Source organism: Hemicordylus capensis, chromosome 1 (assembly GCF_027244095.1).
Source record: "Hemicordylus capensis ecotype Gifberg chromosome 1, rHemCap1.1.pri, whole genome shotgun sequence".
Lineage (NCBI taxonomy): Eukaryota > Metazoa > Chordata > Lepidosauria > Squamata > Cordylidae > Hemicordylus > Hemicordylus capensis.
In genome coordinates, this window is record NC_069657.1 from 305824790 (window position 1) to 305837285 (window position 12496).

The window sequence follows — 12496 nt, forward strand, 5'->3', positions numbered from 1 at the left end:
GCAAACTCTCATCTTTGTGCCCTGTTATGGGCTTCCCTGATCATCTGCCTGGCCTTTGTTGGAAAGAGACTGATGGGCATTCAATCTGATCCAGGAAGACTCTTTGTATGTTCTTGTGTTCACTGCACATATACATATACAAATAAGGGCAGCTGAGCATCGTTCCAATTTGCACAATCTTTCTGCTTGAATAATAAAGCCAAAACTATCCCCCTTCCTTGTCAGAAAAGTAAAGACTAGGATATTTCCAGACCGTGGTTTATTCCCACATAAATGCTGATTCTACAGGCAGTTTTTCAGGCAACCCAGATGTCATTTTGAACATTCCCTTGCTTCCTTGCAAAATCTGCCTGCCAATCCACTCACTACCGATGTCTTTTAATTGCGACATTTTAGATATATAACTTGATCACAGAAGGGGAACGTTCTCAGTGAGGCAGAAAAGATGCCGATGGGCCACAGTGCGACTTGTAAATGAGTAGTTACCTGTGCGTGTGGTGAAAAATGGGAAGGTTGGCTCCCCAGGGTATATATGTCCTCACACCCTTCACTTCGACATCTGAGCACACATTTCTTCTGCTTCCTGCGTTGTGTGGTCCGGCTGACCGATATAATGATCTTTGGCCCCTTTTAGTATGTTTTAATTTGTATTAACTTTTAAGAAAAAAACAAAAAACCAATTGGCTTATTATTATTATTTTTTAGCCTTTTGGAAAAGAAGCCGTCTCTCCCCCCAGTCCCACACCCATCCTCCTCCTCTATCTCTGTCTCTGTGTCCCTCCAAATGATTGTTTCTGCTGCTCTTGATTCATTGTGGCAATCAAGGTTGAACTCAAAAGCACATCAAAAGGCCACTGGAAACACTGTTTCTCTTAACTCCTCCTGTTTAAATGGCCAAAAGTCAAGCCTCAAAACTTCAAGGTGTGCATTCACAGCCTCCCACCCATATGCTTGAAATCCAGAAGGTATAATAGCTTAACAAGGCTCTATACATACACACACACACACTTAATCCAGTTTGGACAAAAACCAAACTTTGGACAAAAAATGAGCATTTTAATTATTCTCCATTACAGCAGAAGTGATTTGTGTTTAGTAAAGCAAGTCCCCCTCATTTCAACGGGTCTTACTCCTAGCAAAGTGTGCATCAGATGGCCAAGTCATTTCAGACAGGAGGAAAGGGGAAAATATTCAGCAGACTTTTCAAGAAGTGGTTTATTAATAGGAGACTCTGAAAACCACATGCAAATCTAGTTTCTTCCATTCCAAGAGTCTTGACAGAAGTAACAGGGGAAATACTGGAGCAGTTCAGAATGCCTGAAGTGCACTAAACCAGAAGTGTGCCGCAGCAAAACTGAAATTTAAAACATCTTCAGTAGGAGGGGCAAGAGAAGGACCCCAGTCTTCAAAGTCTCCCAACATTCCAGCCCTGGTGAGAAGAGACAATAGTGAGATGAGCTAGTGCAAGAATTGCTAAGCATAGCCAGCCAGCTATGACTCCCCAGGCAGTCCCTTGTGTAAGCCCACAGCACGCTGCATGAAAAAACCCCTTTATCTCAAGATAACCTAGTACTAAGCACATTCAACAGGATGTAAATCCTACTGATCTCAATGGAGCTTACTTGCAAATCAAGTAAATGTATATCAAATTGGGTGTGTGTAAAATATGCAAAGAACTGCACTCAGTTTTCATACAATCTTTATTCCAGTAAAGGAACATTGCAAATACTATTAATTTTGGTCAACAAGATTTCAGAAGGCCCTTAAAAAGAAATCTATCAAAGGTAAAGGTAAAGTGTGCCATCGAGTCAGTGTCGACTCCTGGTGACCACAGGGCCCTGTGGTTGTCTTTGGTAGAATACAGGAGGGGTTTACCATTGCCTCCTCCCACGCCGCAGTATGAAATGATGCCTTTCAGCATCTTCCTATATCACTGCTGCCCAATATAGGTACCAGCGGGGATTCGAACCAGCAACCTCTGGCTTGCTAATTTCAAGATTTCAGAGGGCCCTTAAAAATAAATCCATTAGAATCACCAATATATTAGTAGCTGTGCTGTAAATGCCATCTAAGGCAGCATTTCTCAAACAAGGCCACAAGGTGGCATGAGAGACCCATTTTGAAAAAAATTATGAAGGACCATAGTTCACCAGCAGGTTTAAGACAAAATAAAACAAAAACCCAGGCTGTTTACTGCAGGTGTATGAATGCCACCTGAAGTTGCTCTGGTTTTGCTGCTTTTTTTAAAAAAAAAATGTTTTTTGATTGGTTTTGCTTCTTTTTTTAGGTGAAGGCACTCGGATCATTCTATTAATAATATATTCAATTAGACCATCCAAGTCCACTGTCATGCAGTGGTTTTCATAGGCGTCCTGTTGTCATTAACAAATAAATGATTGGCATGTTAAACATCCATATACATTATTTAGCAAACCATTCCATGACATTTGAGAAAATCACAAGTGCAACCAGAAGAAGAGTTATTGCATCATTACTATGAGTTACAAAGGAATGGCCCCCACTCCCCAAAGTCTGGCCTCTAGTTTTGTATGTGTAAAAGGATATATGATTAGAACTAAGGAAGGCTCCAAGTTCAGAGGGCCCTCAGCAGATGGCCTCCACGGGCCTTTCAAGAGAGTCGGGTCCATGTGGGCCCCAAGAGAGTCGCACTGCCCATGTTGGGTCGATGTGACCACACAAAGGCTTCAGGGCCCAAAGGAGGCCTCAGGGATCCTCAGTGGGCTCTTTTGAAAGTCCCAGCCTCCCCTCAGCAGCTGCAGTGCTCTGCACTTTGAGGCCCTAACACCCTGGCCCTTACTGGAGCAGTGTTTCCCGGACTCCTCGTAGCAGAAGCCACTTTTTTGTGCAGTCAAAATGAAGGCTGATGTGAGGGAAAGTACTCAAAGTAGGCCCATTGAAATAAAAAGTTAGACATCGCCTAACTTGTCCTTTTAATTTTGCTGGGACTATTTTGAGTACTTTTCCGCATGTCAGTCCTTGTGTTTGTGCATGAGTCACCATTCTGAGTGTGCCTTTTGATTAGGAGTCAAGCCCAGAGAAGTTACTCAGGCAGTCACTATGGGAAGCCCTCTAAAGGCCGGAGACGGGGGAGTGTGATTAAATGATCCCCTCACGCATGATACAGAGATGCACCAGGACAACTTTCCCTCAGGGGAGGTAACCACCTGCTGTGGATGACTGGTTTGAATCCACAGGAGCTGTTCATGATTTTACTTATTTCTCCTGGCATCCCATTTGGGAATTCAAACAAAACAGAAATCCTCTTAGGACATCATGTTGTATGAGGGTACAGATTTTTGTACACTCATACACGTTTTTGAGTGAATGGCTGGATCTGTACTCATTGTAAAAGTGAAGCTGGAACAGGACCTTCAAATGCATGGCACAGACAGAAAGTATACTGCTGTACCTGTGTTCAACAGAACATATAAATCTGTATATCTGCATACAGGTTTGTCCCTGTGCACATGGTACTCATACAAGTGTTGAACATGTGTGAACAGGGCTAGAGAGTGAGATTAGCCTGACATGCTACAAGACAGTAGAACTATTCAGACATTATGTTGTACTCGTATACAAAGAGCTGTACACTCACACATGTGCTTGTGTGAATGACGGTATCTGTGTTCATTTTAAAAGTGAGCAGAGGTACAGGTCCCTCAAATGGATGGTACAGATATAAAGTGTGCTGCTGTACCTGTGTATACTGTACACTTGTATAAACAATCGTACCTGTGTACACTGTACACTTGTATGCGTGTTGACCATAACATGTGAATAGGGCTAGTGTGTCTAAAGCTTCACTAAATAGAAAGAGAGGGGAGCCTCCATTTTATGACATGGCATACATGACCCTGAAAGGGAACTGGAGCATGTCGCCAAAGTTCTTTCAGGGAAATCACAAGTGGCAGCAGAAGTCTGTTTCCAGCAGCAAGGGCCAGTGGATACAAAAATTATGTGCTAGAGGTCTGAAGCCATTTCACTTATTGTTACTTAGTCATAATGAAACAAATTTGCAAGGATGTGGTAGATGATGCCAAGCTCTAGCTAGCCAATGCATTTCACTTAGTCTGCTGTATCCCTACTGTAAAACAGTAGACGAAAGAACCCACCTGTGACTAAGATGGAGATAGATAAAAGTCATATATTGCAAAGGACAATTAGAAATATGTATTGATAATCGGTAGGGAAATAGTAAGATAATTTATTCCAAAAATAAGTCCAGCCGAGTGTAGTGTCAGTGTAGCCACAGTAGAATGTAGGTATAATCAGTCACAGGCTACGCCCCCACATGCCATAATGGATGAATGCAAAGTTCATATATTATTATAATATTTTAATTTTTTTTACATTTATATCCCGCTCTTCCTCCAAGGAGCCCAGAGCAGTGTACTACATACTTGAGTTTCTCTTTCACAACAGCCCTGTGACGTAGGTTAGGCTGAGAGAGAGGTGACTGGCCCAGAGTCACCCAGCTAGTTTTCATAGCTGAATGGGGATTTGAACTCGGGTCTCCCCAGTCCTAGTCCAGCACTCTAACCACTACACCACGCTGGCTCTCTTCTGATTTATATCAAAACATGCATATAGATATCATATCAGCATGAAAGGCTCTATCCAGCCTGAGGAGTGAGGTATTGGTATTATTGATGGCAGAGGAGGCTGATGAAGCTATCTCCGCAAAATGGCTTATATACGGAAGAGCCGTACGACATATGAAGTTTTGATATATGAACTTTGCATTCATCCATTATGGCATGTGGGGGCGTAGCCTGTGTCTGATTATAGATACATTCTACTGTGGCTACACTGAGGCTACACTCGGCTGGACTTATTTTTGGAATCTGCAACCTTTCAACTTTCGCACGGACTGTATTGAGACTACATCATCCACAATTTCTTTTGGCAGCCGTGTTTCAGACATCATCTTCCTGTGCCAGCTGAGAGTCCTACCTACTTCATTTAGGCCTTGAGCAAGCCCCTTTTGCCTTGTTTCAGGAATATCTCCTCCAGATGTCTTGACCATCATTATTATTATATATGCTATTATTCATGTTTCAATTTGAATTGTGATGTTTGTTTCAATTATTATTTTTCTTACAACTGTAAGAAATAATAAATTATCTTACTATTTCCCTATTGATTATCAATACATATTTCTAATTGTCCTTTGCAATATATGACTTTTATCTATCTCCGTCTTAGTCACAGGTGGGTTCTTCCCTCTTTGTTTTGCTTGGTTGTATTCCTGTGATTGCCCTTGCTTTTATTTTGGTATCCCCACTGTGGAAGAATTAACACAAAATGTGGTGACAAAGCTGCTATGCTCCCCCACCCCCACCTCTAAAAAATGTGATATTGGTTTAACTGGAAAAGATCAATCTATAGCTCTTCTATTCAGACGTGGCATTGTATGTGCACACAGGTGTCTACACACATGTACATGTACTTGTTTTCATTTTGAGAGTGAACTCGGGTAGAGACCCCCTCACACAGGGTTCAAATAGGAAGTGTACTGCTGTGTGTACATTGAACAGAATGTGTGATTATCTGTACCTATGTGCAGCTCTGTGGGTACACTGTATACAGATGGTACATGCATTGAACATAACATGCAAATAGAGCTATGGCCTTTAGTTATACATATTTAATACCTTGGCATCTGGCCATCCTATGTGAAGCTTTCTGTTATGATCTCAGGCTCTTTGGATTTAGCTTTGTGTACAAAACAAATATGTACATAATTAATTCAGGGGTGGAGGGTGAGATCACACCTGATGGTTCTGTCCTCCGGCCTTGACATGTTCAGCCAGAAGTTTAAACTGCATCTATACACCCTGTGCAGGGTCTCCAACTGCACAGAGAGAATCTACACATGGTGTTGTGGTTAGAGTGCCGGACTAGGACCCGGGAGGCCCGAGTACAAATCCCCATTCAGCCATGATACTTGCTGGGTGACTCTGGGCCAGTCACTTCTCTCTCAGCTGAGCCTACTTCACAGGGTTGTTGTGAGGAGAAACTTAAGTATGTAGTACACTGCTCTGGGCTCCTTGGTGGAAGAGCGGGATATAAAATGTAAAAAATAAAATAAATAAACAAACAAACAAACAAACTTTTATATGTACAGATTCAGTTCAAACCTCCAGATGAATGCACTGTGCAGGGTGTGTGTGTGTGTGGGGGGTGTCTTTCAGCATGACCCCCCCCCCGCCTTCCCTCCCTTCATTCTACACATATTTGTTGTATTAACAGGGTTTGTGGCTTCTGGTTCTTTCATGAAACAAAATAATCATAGCCAGCATTGCAAGGAAATATAAATGTGTTCTGTTCTCCCCAACGACATGCAGAGTGCTGACAGAAATAGATAATGATGCAATAGGTAGTACTGAAGCATAGGAAGTCTTCTTGTGCAAGCTCCATTGTAGCACAGGGTGCTGTCTTATACTAAGGCAGGCTACTGGTCCATCTAGCACAGGACTGCCTACTCTGAGAGCCACCAGCTCTCCAAGGTTTCAGACGGGGGTTGTCCCCAACCCTACCAGAACATACCAAGGATTGAATCTAGGGCCTGCTGCATGTAAAGCAGGTGCTCTACCACTGAGCTATGCACGGATACAAATTCAAAGTCCCATCCATGCCTGTAGGACTGCCAGTTTTTGAACCAGCCCCTGTAGCTGTCTTTTGAGTGGCAGGTTAATCTGCAGCGGTTACTAACTGCTAACATTGGTGAGGGAAGAGAGCAACTCCATCCAGCTTTCTCCTGCAAAGTTTCATCCTCCAAAATAGTAATCAAGTGAAAAGTAGGTGTCTGTTGGTTGTTCTAGGGTGAGAGGTCTTTATTCAAGTATGTTTGCGAGTTGCCTCGGAGACTGAAATGGCGGAAAGGGCCTTTTATTCAACTGAGGCAGCTCTGCCAGCCATTGACTGAAATATGGTTGGTGGGGAGGGAATGGGAGTCTTCTCAGTAGCAGCATCCAAGCTGCGGAACTCCTTGCCTAGAGGTACATCTTAATTCATCCTTGGCTGGTTAAAAAGCATTCCTGTTAGGCAGTTATTTAGCTTACCTCTTCTTAGATTTATTTATGTCCATGGCTTTCAGTTCTCTCAAATGGTGCTGTGTTTCTGTCCTGCATGTTTATATTTTGAGTTGGGGAATTCTGTTTTGTTTTCTTCTTCTCTCAGCTGTTGGGATAATGGTGTATGCTGTTCTATGGTGCTTTTATTTCCATTTGATTGGTTGTTGTTTTAATCCTTGCACATGGTCGCTAAGAGTCGACACTGACTTGACGCCACTTAATCAATCAATCAATCGAGCAGCCTTGAGCAATTTTTGAAGGGGGAAGGGGAATATATATTTGCAGACTAAATAACATTGCAAAATAAAGGTGGGATATAATTTCTATTCCATGAAAAGTTTCACCCTCTATTAAAAGGGAGAGAAAGCAGGCCAGATTGGATGTTGTTTTTTCTGGCTAGTTGGCAATCAATTTACATCCATGGAATTTTAATTACCATTACAATTATGCCAATTTGCAATGGTTAACACCTGGCTATTCATGATTTGATTACATGTATTGGATTAATCTTGTTTCAGACTAGAAATGTTCCAGTTAAAACTATCCATGTTGATCTTCAAGCAGTTCTCGAATATGGTCAATGAAGCATATAAGAATAAGTTGGATATTTATGTACAGCTTTTCAACCAAAGTTCCCAAAGCAGTTTACATAGATAAAAGTAAATAAATAAAGATGGATCCCTGTCCCCAAAGGGCTCACAATCTAAAAATGAAACATAAGATAGACTCCAGGAGCAGCCATTGGGGGGATACTGTGCTGGGGATGGATTTTGCCAGTTGCTCTCCCCCAGCTCAATAAAGAGAATCAACACTTATTATTTTTATTATTATTATTACATTTATATCCTGCTCTTCCTCCATGGAGCCCAGAGCGGTGTACTACATACTTGAGTTTCTCTTTCACAACAACCCTGTGAAGTAGGCTAGGCTGAGAGAGAAGTGACTGGCCCAGAGTCACCCAGCTAGTTTCATGGCTGAATGGGGATTTGAACTCGGGTCTCCCCAGTCCTAGTCCAGCACTCTAACCACTACACCACACTGGCTCACTTTAGAACGGCGCCTCTGCCCAGTTAGCAGGGGGAGTATTTCAGCAGCCACATTGATCAAGTGAATGCACATACAACTTTCTTTTGTCTCCAGCTTGTAAATAACAAATGACTCTGGTTTTTCTCTTTTGCTCAGCATGCACAAATTCTGCACACGCTTACTCAGAAATTCACCCCACTGTGCTTAATGTGACTTGCTCCTAAGTAGGTGCACAGAGGGTTGCAGCCTTGGTATGCAGCTTGAAAGGAAAGCTTAATTTAAGCAGCCTCAGAATCTCCTTTCATGCTGGCTCTATATGCAGCAACAGTAGAAGAGACAACCTTAGGTTGTCTCCTAAAAATATGCAGATTATTGGGGGGAAAGCCAAACATTTTGAGATAACCTTTCCCCCCAAGGATTCTTTTTCACAGTGCCCCTGAAGAAGAGTTATCTGGAAAATATCAAATGATTAAAGTATCAGATTATCACCAAGTGTGTGTGTGTGTGTGTGTGTGTGTACGTGCGCACACACAATTTGAAATGGGACAAACATAAAGTGAAATGTAATTTTACACTAAAAAGAATGCTAATTAAACTAATTACCGCTACAATTATACTAATACACCTGGGCCTAAAATGCAGCAGAGTGTGGTGGTCAAGTGGACTGTACCACTTGAGGTCACACACGGAGCGTACCACTTTTGAATGCTACTGTATATAAAAACATCCCTACAAACAGAAAACTAGCTGATCAGGAATTTTACCTTAACCCTTTACCCACTAAGTAATTTTTTTCAGAGCTTCTCAGCTAGGAGCAGCTGCCTGCCAACAACCAGCAAGGGGAGACCTGCCTTCATCATAGGTTGAGTGAATTCCTCCTGCTCAGCCCCATTCATTTGCCCCAAAGGCCCTCAATGGGGGCTCTACCTAGTAGGCAGTGCCAAAAGGCAATTCCAGGTAAGATCAGGACAAAGTGGCATGGATGATCCTGCAACCATCTGGGCAGGAGGTTATTTCTTCCCGGGACTTATTTTAATTTTATTGTAATCTTTGAGCTTTTCCTCCTACCTTGATTCCACACAGTCCCTTTTCCCTCCTCCTTCCTAGTTATTTGCTCTCACACAGCCGAAATTTGGGAACACACAAAGCTCCTAAACCCGAGTAGGACACTTGTCCTACCGAGTTTTTGGTTGTGTGAATGACCTCTTTGTAAGCTGCCTTGTGAGCCTCTTGGGGCTGTAAAGCAGGATATAGGTATTTTCAACAAACACTTCTCAGGGTTTCCAACATGGGCTGGATTAAAAACTAGCAGTCTGAAATAACACGGTCCAGCCTGTAACCTTGTTCTGCACCAAATGGGGATTGCATCCAAGTCACACAGCTAAGCCCTGAAATGTGTGAACTCTGTGAAATAATGAAAGGGGGAGTGCGTCTGAAGATGTGCACAAGCCGTTTCCCTCAGCCCTGTGTCAATAAACCAATCCCTCAAAGTACGGCTATTATCTTCACAATATATTGTACAGAAGTGATTTATGGGATACAAAAATGAAGTCACCTAGTAGAGGAAGTGTGTGTCCTTTTGTCAATTAAAAACCCTGTAATATAGATAAGTAAAATATAGGTTCTCAGGCATGTAATGTTCTCAAAAGGAGAGTGACATGCAAAACTCAGAGAGGCAGCAAGGTAACTGTTGTGCAATTTGGAGGGCAACCAGAAATCACAGCACCTGAACTGGAAAAATATCTATGCTGGCAAATCTCTGAGCATTGGTGTTGTTAGTCTGATCACTTTGAAGGAAACGAACATTGCTCTCATTTCTGGGGCTGGAGGGGGGTGCGTGTGTGGGTGTGATTTCTTCAGGTGAAGAAAATCTCTCTTCTGACTCAAGAGTTAATGGGAAATGAACCGTGCTGGTATTTTTCTTCATATCATTTATGTTCTATATCTGTACAAGTTTTGCAAAAAGGATGGAAAGAGGGAGGGGCAAATTGCAACGAGGTGTTTTGGTTTATTCTGTTTACAGACTTTTTGTGCCAAAGTGCTGGTTGCCTAGGAAACTGCTGTAAGCTGGAATTTGGATAGATACATTGTCAACTGCACATGAGAATTCTAAGTGGATTTCAGAAGTGGTGGGAAAGGGAGAAACATCACGTTTCAAGGAAGCAGATACCTGAAAAATATTTGGACCTGGGCCAGGTTATTCGCAGCAAATTACAATTCAAACATTAGACTAGTTTTCTGCAACATGTAGCTCTGAAAAATGATACTGAGCAGCACTCGCAGCAAATAAGAGAATGTTTCTGAGACGTTTGGAGCCTATAGGCAAGCCAAACCAATGTGTGTGCTCAGGCAACTGGGAAGGAAAATGAAGCACACAACCAGGGGTGTACTTAGGGGAGAGGGGTCCCGTGTTTGCCCCTCTCCTCTGTGGCCCCTTGGAGTGAGGGAGATAATGAAGAAAATAGGGAGGAGTGGAGCTGGGGGGTCCTTAGGAGCTGGAGGGCCTGGGTTCTTTGAACTCATCTGCTCAATTATAGCTACACCCCTGCACACAATATTTGCTACATAAATACTAACACAATAGCTATAAGCATAAAAGTGCCACAGCAAAGGAACCACATTCCCAGATCCTACTTCTTGAGGTCATTCACACAATCAAAAACTGTGTTCTACTCAGGTTTGGGAGCTGTGTCTGCTCCCAATGTTCAATTATGTGCAACGAAGCTAGGAGGAAAACCTGGGTAGAAGTGATTGTGTGGAACCCAGGTTTTCCTCCTACCTTGCTTCCACACAATCACTTCTACCCAAGTTTTTCTCCTACCTTGCTTCCACAAAACTGAAAATTGGGAGCACACACCTCCCAAACCTGGACAGGACACAGTTATTCATTGTGTGAATGGCCTCCCTATCTCTTTGTTGCCCTGGAGAGAGGATAGTCAAAAATGCCACCAGTGTGGCTTTTCCCTTTACTGTATTTCCATGCCAGGAAAAGCTGCCTCTGTTTAATTTCTGCATATCATGAAGCTATTACAGGCACTGTCATTTTTTTAAAAAAGGTGACTAACTTGCACTGAGTTTTTGCCCACAAGAGAGTTCAAGGGGAAATGGGGGCAGGAGATATGAAATATTTATCAAGGTGTTTTTTAATGTGTCCCCCCCCCCCGCCCCCATGGATGTTCACAGCCATTTTGTTCTCCCTCTCAGCTGCAGTTTTCTTCTCCCACTGCATGCTCACAGCTAATCAGGGCTCACGTGTAGTGCTAACCTCACAGTGCTGCATGTATAGCCCGCCCAATTTTCCAACATAGCATTGCCACTGACTGTAAAGAAGCAGTGCTGCCCTCTCTGGTGGTGCAGGGTTCCTACATGGTTGAGGGAACAAGGTGGCTTCATGCTCTCACAGCATGGCGGGGAAAGACAAGGAGCATCACTCCTTTGCCTCAGCTCAGCAGTGCAGAGACCAATCCCTTGTATTTTGCATTGTGCTATGAGGGTAGTTTCTATGCCCGTGCAGAACACCCCACAACACAAGCACCATCACCCAGTATTTCTGGTACTTGCCTCAAAACGTTTCAGAAACAAGTCGTGGACAGTGAGGCAGCATGAAGCTTCTCAACATGTCAGCACTGGGCAGGGCCTCCCAGTGTACTCTGGAAACAACATCTCTTTTGGGGGGGCTTCTGTTTCTCATATACCTGCTTAGTGATTTCTGAGTATGCTGGCACTGCAACATAGGATTTTTATTTTTATTTTTTAAATGAAACCTTTTCTGGAAAAGCACCCAGATCACTCAGGGGCCGTAATGTGTTGCTTATTCCTTGTTTAATACTTCGCATTCCGTTTGTGCCAATATTTGTCAGCAACACTTGCCTGTGCTCCAAGAGGACCTGCATAATGGCTTTTTGTATCCTTCTTCCCTACCACTTCCTTATGATTGGCTTTATCACATGTGTTCTGGATACAAAGGAAAATGAAAGAGGCTGCTGTCTTGCAAAGAGCAAACAGTCTACCCAGATTGCCAGTTTGGAATCCTCATCACCGAGCCTCAACATTCTCAGCTTTTGTTCAGAATTCCTTTCTTGAGAGGGGGAAAACTACAGCCTTAGCTTCCCCATTAACCTTCCACCCCACCATAAGCCGCCTCAGGCAAGTGACTCCTTTATTATTCCCTTTTTCTCTCCTCTGGCAGAATTAGTGCTGTTGACTGCAGAAGTGGCCCTTCTCCAGGTGTCCTTTTAGCAGCAGTTTGACCCGCAGTAATTAGGAGGTGAGATTGTTTAGCTCCATGCCATGAAAAGACTTTGCCATGAAAGGCTGCACCTGCCGGGTTCTGTTTGTCAAAGCTCTGTTAAAAAGACCAGAGTAGGCCTGGC